At 37.6% G+C, this 11055-nt stretch overlaps 1 long non-coding RNA gene across 1 annotated transcript; it reads left to right on the plus strand.

Moving 5' to 3' along the window:
- Positions 1-4101: 4101 nt before the first annotated feature.
- Positions 4102-10502, plus strand: LOC119156544. Its single transcript, XR_005107185.1, has 3 exons — positions 4102-4239; positions 4775-4913; positions 10366-10502. It is a non-coding gene; the product is annotated as an uncharacterized LOC119156544 (long non-coding RNA).
- Positions 10503-11055: the final 553 nt, after the last annotated feature.

Here is an 11055-nt window from a genome sequence, read left to right on the forward strand (position 1 = left end):
GCCAAATGGCAACCATTACACTATTTTACGCTTTGCAGAGATAGGATGACTTGAATATTGTTATCATCCTTTCAACGAGAACAATACCGCACCATAAAAATTAAACACATGTCATTCCTAAGTTGCTAGAAATGATTGAAGTATCCATGTTCTGAAAGCATAAATGTATTTCCTTCTCCATTTTCATCCTCCCCAGAAATTAAGAAATGATCTCTCAGTCACTGAGAGTATTTTCAGCAATGGGCCAATTTGTAGGTGTTAAGTTTTAAAAACTCCCTGCCAAAATGTAGAAATAATTTCAGAACACAAGGTGGCTTGAAAGTGGCAAACTGACATGATAAAATTAAATATATTGACATTGTTTTATTGTGTGCCCTTTGAGACAAGTTGAGAATACCAGATACCTGCTTGTAATCATTGGCAGTATCCAAGTGCATTTTAAAAGGAGTGGATGGTAGAGGCATCAGGATTTAATTACAGCCTTGTTTAAGAAGAAGCTCTAGCCTAATGGCAGTGTTAGACTGTGGGGAAACTTCCAGTGTGGTAGAAGTGCTATATCTGTAAGTACAGGATTTTTTTTTTTCTTCTTTTCAGGAATGTTAAGTGTGTAATACAGGGAAAAGAGGTGAGGAGATATCATCACTGAATCATCTACTCATTTCCAATCTTCTTGAATTACCGTTTCTTTTCAAACACAGCAGCACTCTACAGGGGCAGACTTCTTTTCAGGAATGCTAAATAGAACAAAGGAAAATAAAAAGTAATGTTTTAAGATACACTGTCAGGCTACCAATTGTGTGATGTGGGTTTTGGCCCTGAAATAGAGGAATTATAATGATGATAATTTTTAATCTGTTCAAAACCCAATATTCTTGGTAAATATTCCTAGTTAGATGGAGCAAAAATGTGTTGCTTTTAATCCAGCTCTTTGTGTTTATATGTTATATAAAAGTACAGTGGTAAATGTGATAATAATAGTGTAGAAGACTCCACTTTCTTGTATGATACAATTGACTGAATACTCATTATATTCAAACACATATTCATTTGGCCTGATGTTAAGCCTTAGCATTGCTTAGAAGAAGTATTATTTGTCTTAAAAAGAAGACATCAGTTCTCTCACGCTACCATAAAACCCACCCCTGTTCCATAAACTTTTAAATGCTAGTCATGTTTGTACATCTCACTGCTCTGTGATTTGTATAGCATCTTATTATTTCCTTTGTCTATTCAGAGTATAATGTCTCTAAAGTCTTATTTTTAGTCTATGTAAAAATAAAAAACCAAACTCCCCCCCTGCAGAAACATAAATAATAATGGTAATCCTCTTTAGAAGACACCTCAGATACAAAACTCTGTGCCAAAGTTTCTCTTCCTACTTGCTCTCACAGGTTTAGGACATGAAGTTTTATGTCCTATATTATTTATATATATATATATTATATTATGTCCTATATATATTATCTAGCAAATTTAAGGCTAGATTTAATCTAGCCCTAAGACCTAAGGACATGGGTAGCTCTGTATTAGTCTGTATGCATATATCTACAAGTGTGTATTAATAGATGTATGTCTCGTTGTAGAAAGGACAAGGGTATGCAACATCAGGAATGGTACCTGAACAAGTGTATGGGATTGACACGTCTCAGGTGACCTTGGCTTTATTCATGTTTCAACCTTTGAATGCCTTATTTCACAGCTTTGACTGACATTTTTGTGTCGAAAGTTTAGCTGCCTATTTAGGAAAGCATATACCTAATTTCATTTTAGATTTAAGTTTTTGTTTTTTCTTTCCAAAAGGTGGGGGGAGAGAATCTGGAGGCAGTTAGCATTGGTTATACTCTCTAATGGAAATGCATGTATAAATTAGATTAATTTTTGCAAATTATATGAAGTCATATATTTTAAGGCTTTTTGCTTTCTTCCAGTGCTTTTGAACACTCTGAGTTTCTTTTGAATGTTTGACTTTTTGATCGTTTGCAGTTCTGTGTAATTTATTAATTTTACCTAAACTTTTCAAAAGTTATGGTTTTTTTCCAAATCCACACTTTTATCAACAAGTTGAATGTGCAGGGTAAGATTACAGTCATTTGAGATCTACAGATTGGGAAGTGCCATAGATGGCTTTATTGCCCTGTGTGTGGTAGGCTCTATGTGAAACATCTGATGTTTTTGCTGCTTCTCTGATCTGCATTTCTGCCTGCTAATGTGCCATTAGGCCTTTTCAGCTAAAAAATGGTAATGAATTGTTTGTATGGACACGTGGATTTGCATAATACTAATTAACAACAGTATGGACTAAAGAACTTGAAGAGCATCAACCTGTTGAGTCACTTGGGGCATATGTGCAAGGAGATTTAGGCAACTAAAACAATTTCTGTGGATCTGAGCCTTTGTGGACAAAACCAGTGTCATGTCTTAAGAAGTACATTCAAGTAATTAGAATATCACCTACTTTTTTTCAATCCATTTCCACTCCTGTCTTTTCCTGTGTTTGTTTCAAATAAGAAGATGGAAGTGTTTACTATTCTCCCAGTAATCCGGGAGAATTTGTGACTGTGGGCAGAGCCCGTCTTGTGAGACTGCTGAGGATTCAGGATCACTTCTCACATGCTCCATCCTTTTTCATTCTAAGTTGTGTGTATACTGTAGACTAGAGGTCATCAATGTTTTGCAAAAAATAATTCATACAAGAAACGGGCTCTATTCTGTTTCCTGAATCTCTGCAAAGGGATGGCCATTTACTCGTAGAAATTCACTGAATCTTTTGCAGGGTTTTTTTGGTTGTTAGTATTAGTGGCACAGCATATCTCATAGGGCAAGGCAGTCAAATTATCGTTCTAATGCTAATACTCCCTAAGTTTCCTTATTGAATTTGACACAGTGACAGAGTCGTTAACCACAGTCAACTTGATTTTGGTAGTTTACTGAAAGTAGTTTTTGTGGTTTACTTCTCATGCATAATATTTGAATGTTATACAGAATTACTTGGCATGCTTAATAATAATATTTCAATACATTTATGTAATGGCTGTTGCTAAAATACATGTATTGGCAACTTTTACTGGTACCTACTCTATTCTCATCTCCCTGAAATAAAGTGTTTTATTTATTCGCAACACCTGGAGAGCTATGAGAAGGGTATTGCAAAAGCCCATCTGGGCAAGTTAGCAGTAGAAATATAAATTACAGCGCTGAAAGGCCATATGCATGAAGTAAAACTGGAGGAGCTTTTGGGTATTTGGCCATATATTTTATAAAGATGTCCTTTTGCCTGCCTTGAAACAATAATGTTGCTAGGTTGGGTGTATAAATGGTATGCGGTTCAGAAATGTAGCTCCTGAAATTTTTCATTTTTTGTTTCACTCAAATGTTTTATTCTGCAGATGGTTTGATCCTGCTGTTAACAAAAGATAAGTACTGATTCTTAAATTTTTACCCATGACTGAATATCATGGGTAGTAATCTGCCTACTCCTAAAACGTCATTTAGCATTTCCTCGGTCTCTTTGTCCTCAAGTTGCAAGATCAGATCCACATGGGTGTGGTGAATGGCAGCTGCCTTCCATAGGTTTTGGTGCCAGCAGTGTTTTATTCTGCCTTTCTTCCTTGGCTCCTCATTTCTCAAGGTCATCTCATCCCCTGCTCATCTGCCAGCAGAACCAACTGCGATCTTTGGTCCTCAATTCAATGATAACACTGTTTTTCTGAGAATTCTGATCTGAATCCACATTGGTTAGTTGGGTTTTATCCCTCAAATCCATATGGTTCCATTGAATGATTGGGTTTTTTATAACTTTTTCCCCTGGATTTTAGGACAGCCTTTGGGTAATGCCAGCACATATTTCTTATATAGTGGGTTTTTTTCAATCCATTTCCACTCTTGTCTTTTCCTGTTTTCCAGCTGGCAAACATTCTAAATCCTGGGTGACTACCGAAACCAGGCATGGTGATCGTGTTTATGTGATTTTTCAAACACAGAATATCTCAGAAATTACATTTCTAAGCTCCCTGCTTCTGTGTGGAAAATGTTGTGCTTCAGCAAAGGTCTGTGAAGATGTATCAGTATAAGGCGTGGAGAGTACTTCCAAACAGCCAAAGCCTTATCAATACTTGACCCAAATACTTGAGCCACAGGAATAATTATCCACGCACCCAGCACACCACTTGAAAGTATGTTAACTCAGGGAATTATAAACTCCAGAAGAACAAAATTGGCAAAGAAACCTACTGTCAGAAAGTAAGAAGGAAAGAGAAAATTATTGAAATGCCAAAAAAGATCCTGTCTAAACCCCGAGATATTCTTAACTTCCTGCTTTTAACTACAGCTGTGTCTTCCTGCTGCACAGAAGAGAGGGTATTTTTTTTTTCCTTTGGAAGAAAAAAATACTTTAAAAAGATCTCCCACATGAGCTTTTTAATTTTATAATCTGCCTAAGAATATCTTGCTTCCTCCTGTAATTTTTCAGCTGATTAGAAGCTAACCCATGTGTTCTTTACCAGCATACAGGATTTGTATTAATAGAAGCAGCAGCAGATCCTGTTGTAATGAAGGAACACAGAGGTGCAGAAATCTTTCTGGCGTCATTTAATTGCTTTGAGAGTTGGAGGCGGGGGTTACTTTTATATGTATATAAAAGTTGCAGCCAAGGCCAACCACCACAAAACTAACACAGCCAATAAAATGTCGCACCAACAATTGAATTTCTGTAGCTAGATAACGTCCTGGATTTCAGTGCCAAAACAAACATTGTCTTCTGGTTTCTGTTCCCCAGACAGCCTCATCTCCAGTGCTCCATTCTTGTCATTGCTCGAACAGATGCTGAATGTAGATATCTGCTGCTTTGGGTACGTTTAAAAAAGAATATGCCTACACGACTACTTTCAGAATGTTTCAGACTTCCTGAAGACAGAGTGAGTTAATTTTTTCCTTTGCATATTTTTCCTCTGTTCCTTTTGCAGTTGCCCATTCTTTGGTGTATATTTTGTCAAGGTGGTTGTGTTTCTTTCCGTTTCCCCAGCACCTGCATCGTAAAAAATAATGGTGCTAAGAATGGTGCAGGTTGGTTTCCTACTCTGAGCTCCTCCTGGAGGCCTTTTGATCCAAATGAGTGATGAAAGCTGAGAGCAGTGGTTTCAGGAGCTGTACTCCTGATGTATTCCCACCTGTCCTAAACTAAGGACTTTGTATATCACCAGAACGGTGATTCTTTCCTTTGTTCGTTCAGGGTCCCATTGGTATGTCTTTAACTCAAGAGCATAGCCAAGGTCTCAGGCAAACCTTGAATGTTCGAACAGGTCATCCCTAAACAAAGCAGCTAAAGGATTTGTGAAATATGTGTCACTGGTGAGAGCCTACGTTAAGACCCACTGAATTTAACAAAAGATTTAGTTAGTAACTTCTGTTAGTTTTGGGCCTTCAACTTTTACATCACTAACTGCTTGGTTAGATTTCTAAGAGCTTTAACAGAAAATGAAAGCCTTTTTTTTTACTACCTTGCTATTTGGTGCCATTAAAAAGGTAAGGTTCTGCGATCTCCTTGCTATGCTGACTACACATACGTTTTCACTCAGCAAACTGGCACAGATTTCTTTACATTTTTTTACTTTCCTCCCTCCCGACTGAGTGAACTTTGCAGTCACCAAGTTTCTAGGTATATCAAGACCAATGGTAGGTGAACACTATCTTGCTAAGAGCTTTTAGTGTGTAATCACATTGAGTTGGCTTGGGCACTCTTGGCCATAGCAGTGCTGATTTCAGAGCAAGCCAGCAATCTAAATATTTGCTCGGCTTTTTAGAAGGCTTTTTGCAGTCCAGACTGAGCTTTTTTTCCCTTGTAGCTATACTGCTCTCAGCTACATAACTGAAGGCTGGGACAGGCACATCTAGCCAGGCTTCAGTCTCAGCAGAGGCTGTAGCATGAGCAAGACACGGATTTGACTTTCAAAATTATGATCATGAATTTGGATTTATGTCATTTACCACCTTCAGGATTACGTGTGAACTCAGTTTTCGTTAGTTCACTAAAGTCCAAATGGAGCGACCTTTAACTACCCTGTATTTTTTAGAAGAAGATATTGTTGAAAAATTCTTAGTGTCATTTGGGAGGCTTTTCTATTAATTTAGAAATACTTCTTTTGAAAGGTCTTTTTGGTAGGCTTTGAACAACAGTAAGAAACAAGATGACATTTACCGTTTTAACTTTTCCTTGAGTACGTGCCTGTTCATTTCTTGGTTGTGATCTCTTTGAACTCCTGCATTGTTCTGCTGCTTTCTGCATAGCCAGGGAAGCGTTTGTGCGAGCGTTCAGCCTCAGAGTGCTCGATGACAAGGTGTTTGCTATCAACAAGATATGGAACTTAGCAGAGACAGTCAAATTTGCAAGGCAGATTCACTAGCCAAACAGAGAAGGTTTGAGGAGACAAGGGAATGGTAAAAAACCCCTCTATATCTTCATCCTTTTTGTTAGCTTCTGGGTGGCTGAAGTAATCAGAAGGAAATGAAATTTCAGGTTGACGGTTTCCCTTTAAAATCCCTTAAAATGCCCTGTGCATCAGTGCTGAATGTGAACAGCATTTTAAATTTTTTTCTTTTTTTTTTTTTTTTAAACAGAAATATCTATTAATAGAACTCTGTAACAACAATTGCTTACCAGTTTATGCTTATGGCTTATCAGAAAACCATTCAGGAGGACTTGTAAAAACTGTGAAGTTTATATAATTGCAACTAGAGGCAAAGCTTTGCTTCAGGGTCTGCTACACTATCAAACTCTGCAAGAACAAAAAATAATGACATAATTCCAGTGACTTGTTCTAAGGGGCTGGGTGATCTTGCTTGACCCAACAAGACACTCACTTTGGCAAGCAACGTAGCTTTGCATCAGAGCTCGTGATTAATTCAGTGCTCTCGCTGGTCTATACTGCAATGATCTTTTGATCTTAGTTGTGTATTTTCAGTGGGATGTGATAAATACATTAAAACTAAATATTTTAACTTTTGTGTGTGTGTGTTATCTGCAGTTATATTTGTGCAAGTGTTCCAATGTAATATCATGGAAAATTACCACAGTGACTTAACAGCAACATCCCGTATTATTACCTTGTGTGATGGGATTTCAAGTAAACTAGAACTCTTCACAGTTTAGGAGAGCTGCCAGTCCCCTTGAAATTACCATTTTAATTGAATTGATCATAAACACTTTGCTCTGGCAAATCTACTTAGCCATAGTTTGGGGAAAGAGTGACCTTTCAGCCAGTTTTGTCATAACTGAAAGATTACTCATTTTTCTGACTGGAACTTGAAGCAATGAAATGTGCTGTGAAATTGTAATATTGCAAACGGTACTTCTGTTTAAATATGTAAATACAGTTCGTAAATAAACATTTATGTATTATTATCACTTTTATCATTAAGTCATATTCATCTGAAATTATTATATTTTATTTAAAATGAATCAGTTTGGAAGGTTTTATTATTAATATTGGGGGAAATGCAAATGGTTGAAACACACATACAAAATCAACTTGCTTTTAAAGGAATAAAGTGCTGTGTCTTAAAATAGCAAGTATCTTCTGGCCTCAAAATTTCCAGAGCCAATTCTTTTTTCTCTGAATTCTTTTTTTCTTAAAATTGCCAGCAGCCTAAACATTGTATAAGACCTTTTTGTCCTGCTGGCTTGCCCATCTTTTACAGTACTCTTTGCTGCCTGTGGTCTTCATCAGCTCAAGCACAATGGAGAGCCCAAGCTGTTTCCTTCAGTCTAATTAACCTCAGACCATTACAGGCATAGTTGGTGTCATACTTGCAACCTTTGCAACCTTTTCTTCTTTTGATATTTAAACGAATAACTTTATTTCAGGATTTTTGTCATATTGACACTCTCAGATAACGTGGTACTAGTCATTACAACAACTTGCTTTCACATCTTTTCCCTTTTGTGGTTGACCTGTTGTGGGAAGAATTCTGTACTTTTTTCCTGCCATTTTTAATAAGTTTAATAGTTTTTTGCTTGGGTGGAAAGACAGTCCTAGTTGAAATGCAGAATGCAATTCTGGCATTTCTTTTCAGTGTCCTTCTAAGTACAAACCTAGTAGAAGCTTAAGCAGTGGAAAACAGGGGAAAAATTAATGCTTTGCTACTTTTCTCAACAGCTTTCTTAGGTCAATTGATTTAGCAGGTATGCCTGCAAACAGAAGATGCAGTGATTTGACAGTTCCAGAGAAGTTTTCTCTTTGTTCCCATAAATGGCAATGGTGTACTTTCTGCCTTCTTCCCTCCCCCCCCCCCCCCCCCCCCCCCATCTAGAAAGATAGAAGATAGGAAATGATGGCAAATACATTTCTTTAAAGATTTCTGTTATTGACAGAAGTATTTAAGAGGAATAAAGCATGCACAAAAAGATCTAGGCTCTTCAGATTCAGATATTATACTCCTTTGAATTTTCTTTCTTCTTCTAAAATACAATGCAAGTCAGCAATACTTCATTGACATTGAAGCTTAGACCATAGCTTGGACCGTATGAGCATCATAATTGTGATTGATCATGTGCTGCAGCAAGCCGCCTTCTTGGACTGGAGATCAGCCATACAAAGCGTAAATACAGCCCTCTTCACTCCACAAATCATAGTGTAGAGATCTGGGAAAGAGTGGGCAGTGTCGGGCATGCTGATCCTGTTACTCCCCAAATATTTCTTCTGCTCTTACATATGCCAACAAGAGGTTTCAGAACTGTGTGGTGACTGTATGGATAAGCATGAGGGAGACTCTCCTTCTGGGTACAAAGCTGTTCAAAATGGATTGCCATCAAGGCTTCAAGAAGTAATTAAATCTTATGTCTCAAATGAGAAGACAGTAGCAGAGAGGGTTAACTGTATCTTCCAAAAAGTTACACGATATCTGGAAAAACTATTGGATGAGTTCCCTCTGATTGCTAATTGCATACACTATTAAGCCATAATTTTCTTTCCTTTCTCATTTGCTCTGTGCTTCAAGGTAAAAGATGGAACATGGGATTATGACAAATTCTCTTCTGGGATCTATGCAGTGGGGCTTGACTTTGATCTTCCTTTTCTCCTGCCCTTGGAGACCACAGGCATTTTTGCATATGGCAAATGAACAGAATTGTGAGGCTTAGAAGTACAGTGCTGATCAGAGAGAAGTTCCCTGAAAGGTCGTGTTCTACATTATGGAAACATTAAAAAGTGGAGTGCAGGCTGTTTGGGACTTACAGAAGATGTGGCTTTGTATCCTGGCCTGTAGGGTATGAATCTGGCATGGGCTGAAAGGTCAGATAGCCTCAAGTTCAAATGTGACCTGTGCTCTTGAGTCAGAGGAGACAGTTAATTTTTTCCCCTCTTTTATTGTGTCCATTACCCACGCAAGAACTAGTGGCTAATATGGGAGTTCCCAGCAATTTTTGAAAGCTGTGCTTTCCTGATAACTGTTCACAATGTCTGCTATTGAATTAAGGCTATAGTGGGCATAGATTTCAAACAGATTTCTATTACAGAAGCCAATCCTGTCAAGCGGAAGAGACTGACAGCTAAGACTGCACATCAAGGACCCCAGCTTACAGTTACAGAGTCTCTCTAAAGCAAAGTCGGTATCAGGCTTTGCTGGGTCAACAGTATAAAAAAACAGCAGTGCTGAGCTATGTGCTTTAGAGATAAAATGAAATTAGGGCTCTTCTGTAGAACAGTTAGCTTACTGAAACTACTATGTACTGGATTTCTTGGAGCTGCTATATTTATCATATTCTCTGCAAGGTGTCTTAACCCTCTTTGAAAGTTGTGCAGTTGTGGAAAAGCCCAGCAGGATGGTGCTGAGAAAAATACAGAAATAGGAGGGGTGTGTTTGGGACATCTTCTATGTATGGTTGTGAACAAAATAGGGTTTCTTCCACTACAAAATGACCTGAAGATCTACTAATTGTTTATCTTGGATGCTTCTTGTGTAATTGAGTTGAGTAAAGGTATATTTGGGAAAGACAGGGCTTTGCTTTCAGCTGCAAACTTGCCCCGTGGGATTTTCTTTATTTCCCTGAGCCAGTGTTCTTCCATAACAATTCTTTTTTTTTTCTTTTTGACTAGGGTAGAGGAAGGAAAAGGGGACCTGAGGATACTTTTTATTATAAGTATTACATCTAAGCAATGAGACCTTGTATTCACTGAAGCTTGCGGGTGCTATTGTGATGAAAAGAAAAAGTATAGTCTCATTTGTAAGAGCCAACAAATAGATGGTACTTTAAGTTTTCAGTTTGCTTCTAAGAAAGCCCAATAATTGAATAGGCTTTTTTGTACAGAAAACAACTACCAATACCTCTTTTGATCAATTTCTTTTTCATTTCCCATCTTTTTCTCTCCACAGATTTCTTATTTTTTCCCTTCTGATTCCTTCATTTTGGTGCTTGGAGTGGTAGTGTGTTTTTCCAGGAGGAATGGCTCTTATCATCATGAATATCACCTTTTGATACAGTTCAGGTAGGCCATCAAATGTAAAAAATTTTTTTTAGGTGGCACTGGAAAAACCAAGTTGTTAAAAATAGCCTGTATTTTCTCTAAAAAAGGACACAAACACATAAGTTATCCTGACTTCCCAAAATAAAAGCAATTCCTATTAATATATCAAGAAAATTCTTAGGCCAAACAACTTCACAGGATACATTTGCTTTTCAATGCATGTGTCATTCCCTGATCCAATTATTACTGAAAGTTTCAGAGGCAAAATTAATTAGCAGTCTGCCACAGTTCCCCCGACTCCTGGAGTTCCAGTAATGACTTGATTTTTGTAGAACTGAGCTTATTACATGCAATAGACAAGTCTGGACAAAACAACTTACTTGGTGCAGCTCCTGAAAACTTATTACTATTATCAGCATCTTCTCTGCAGCTGAAAAGCTGCCAGATTTTAGGACTGTAAGCACAGGATGCAGAATTCAGGTGACAAATGTAAGACCTTCTCCCAAACAACCGTGTATAACCTGTCTCCAGCAGTTATCATAGTACCAAAAAGAATAATGGAGATCTTTCAGATTAAATAAAAATTAGTTATGAGGGG

Source organism: Falco rusticolus, chromosome 13, assembly GCF_015220075.1.
Source record: "Falco rusticolus isolate bFalRus1 chromosome 13, bFalRus1.pri, whole genome shotgun sequence".
NCBI classification, from domain to species: Eukaryota; Metazoa; Chordata; class Aves; order Falconiformes; family Falconidae; genus Falco; species Falco rusticolus.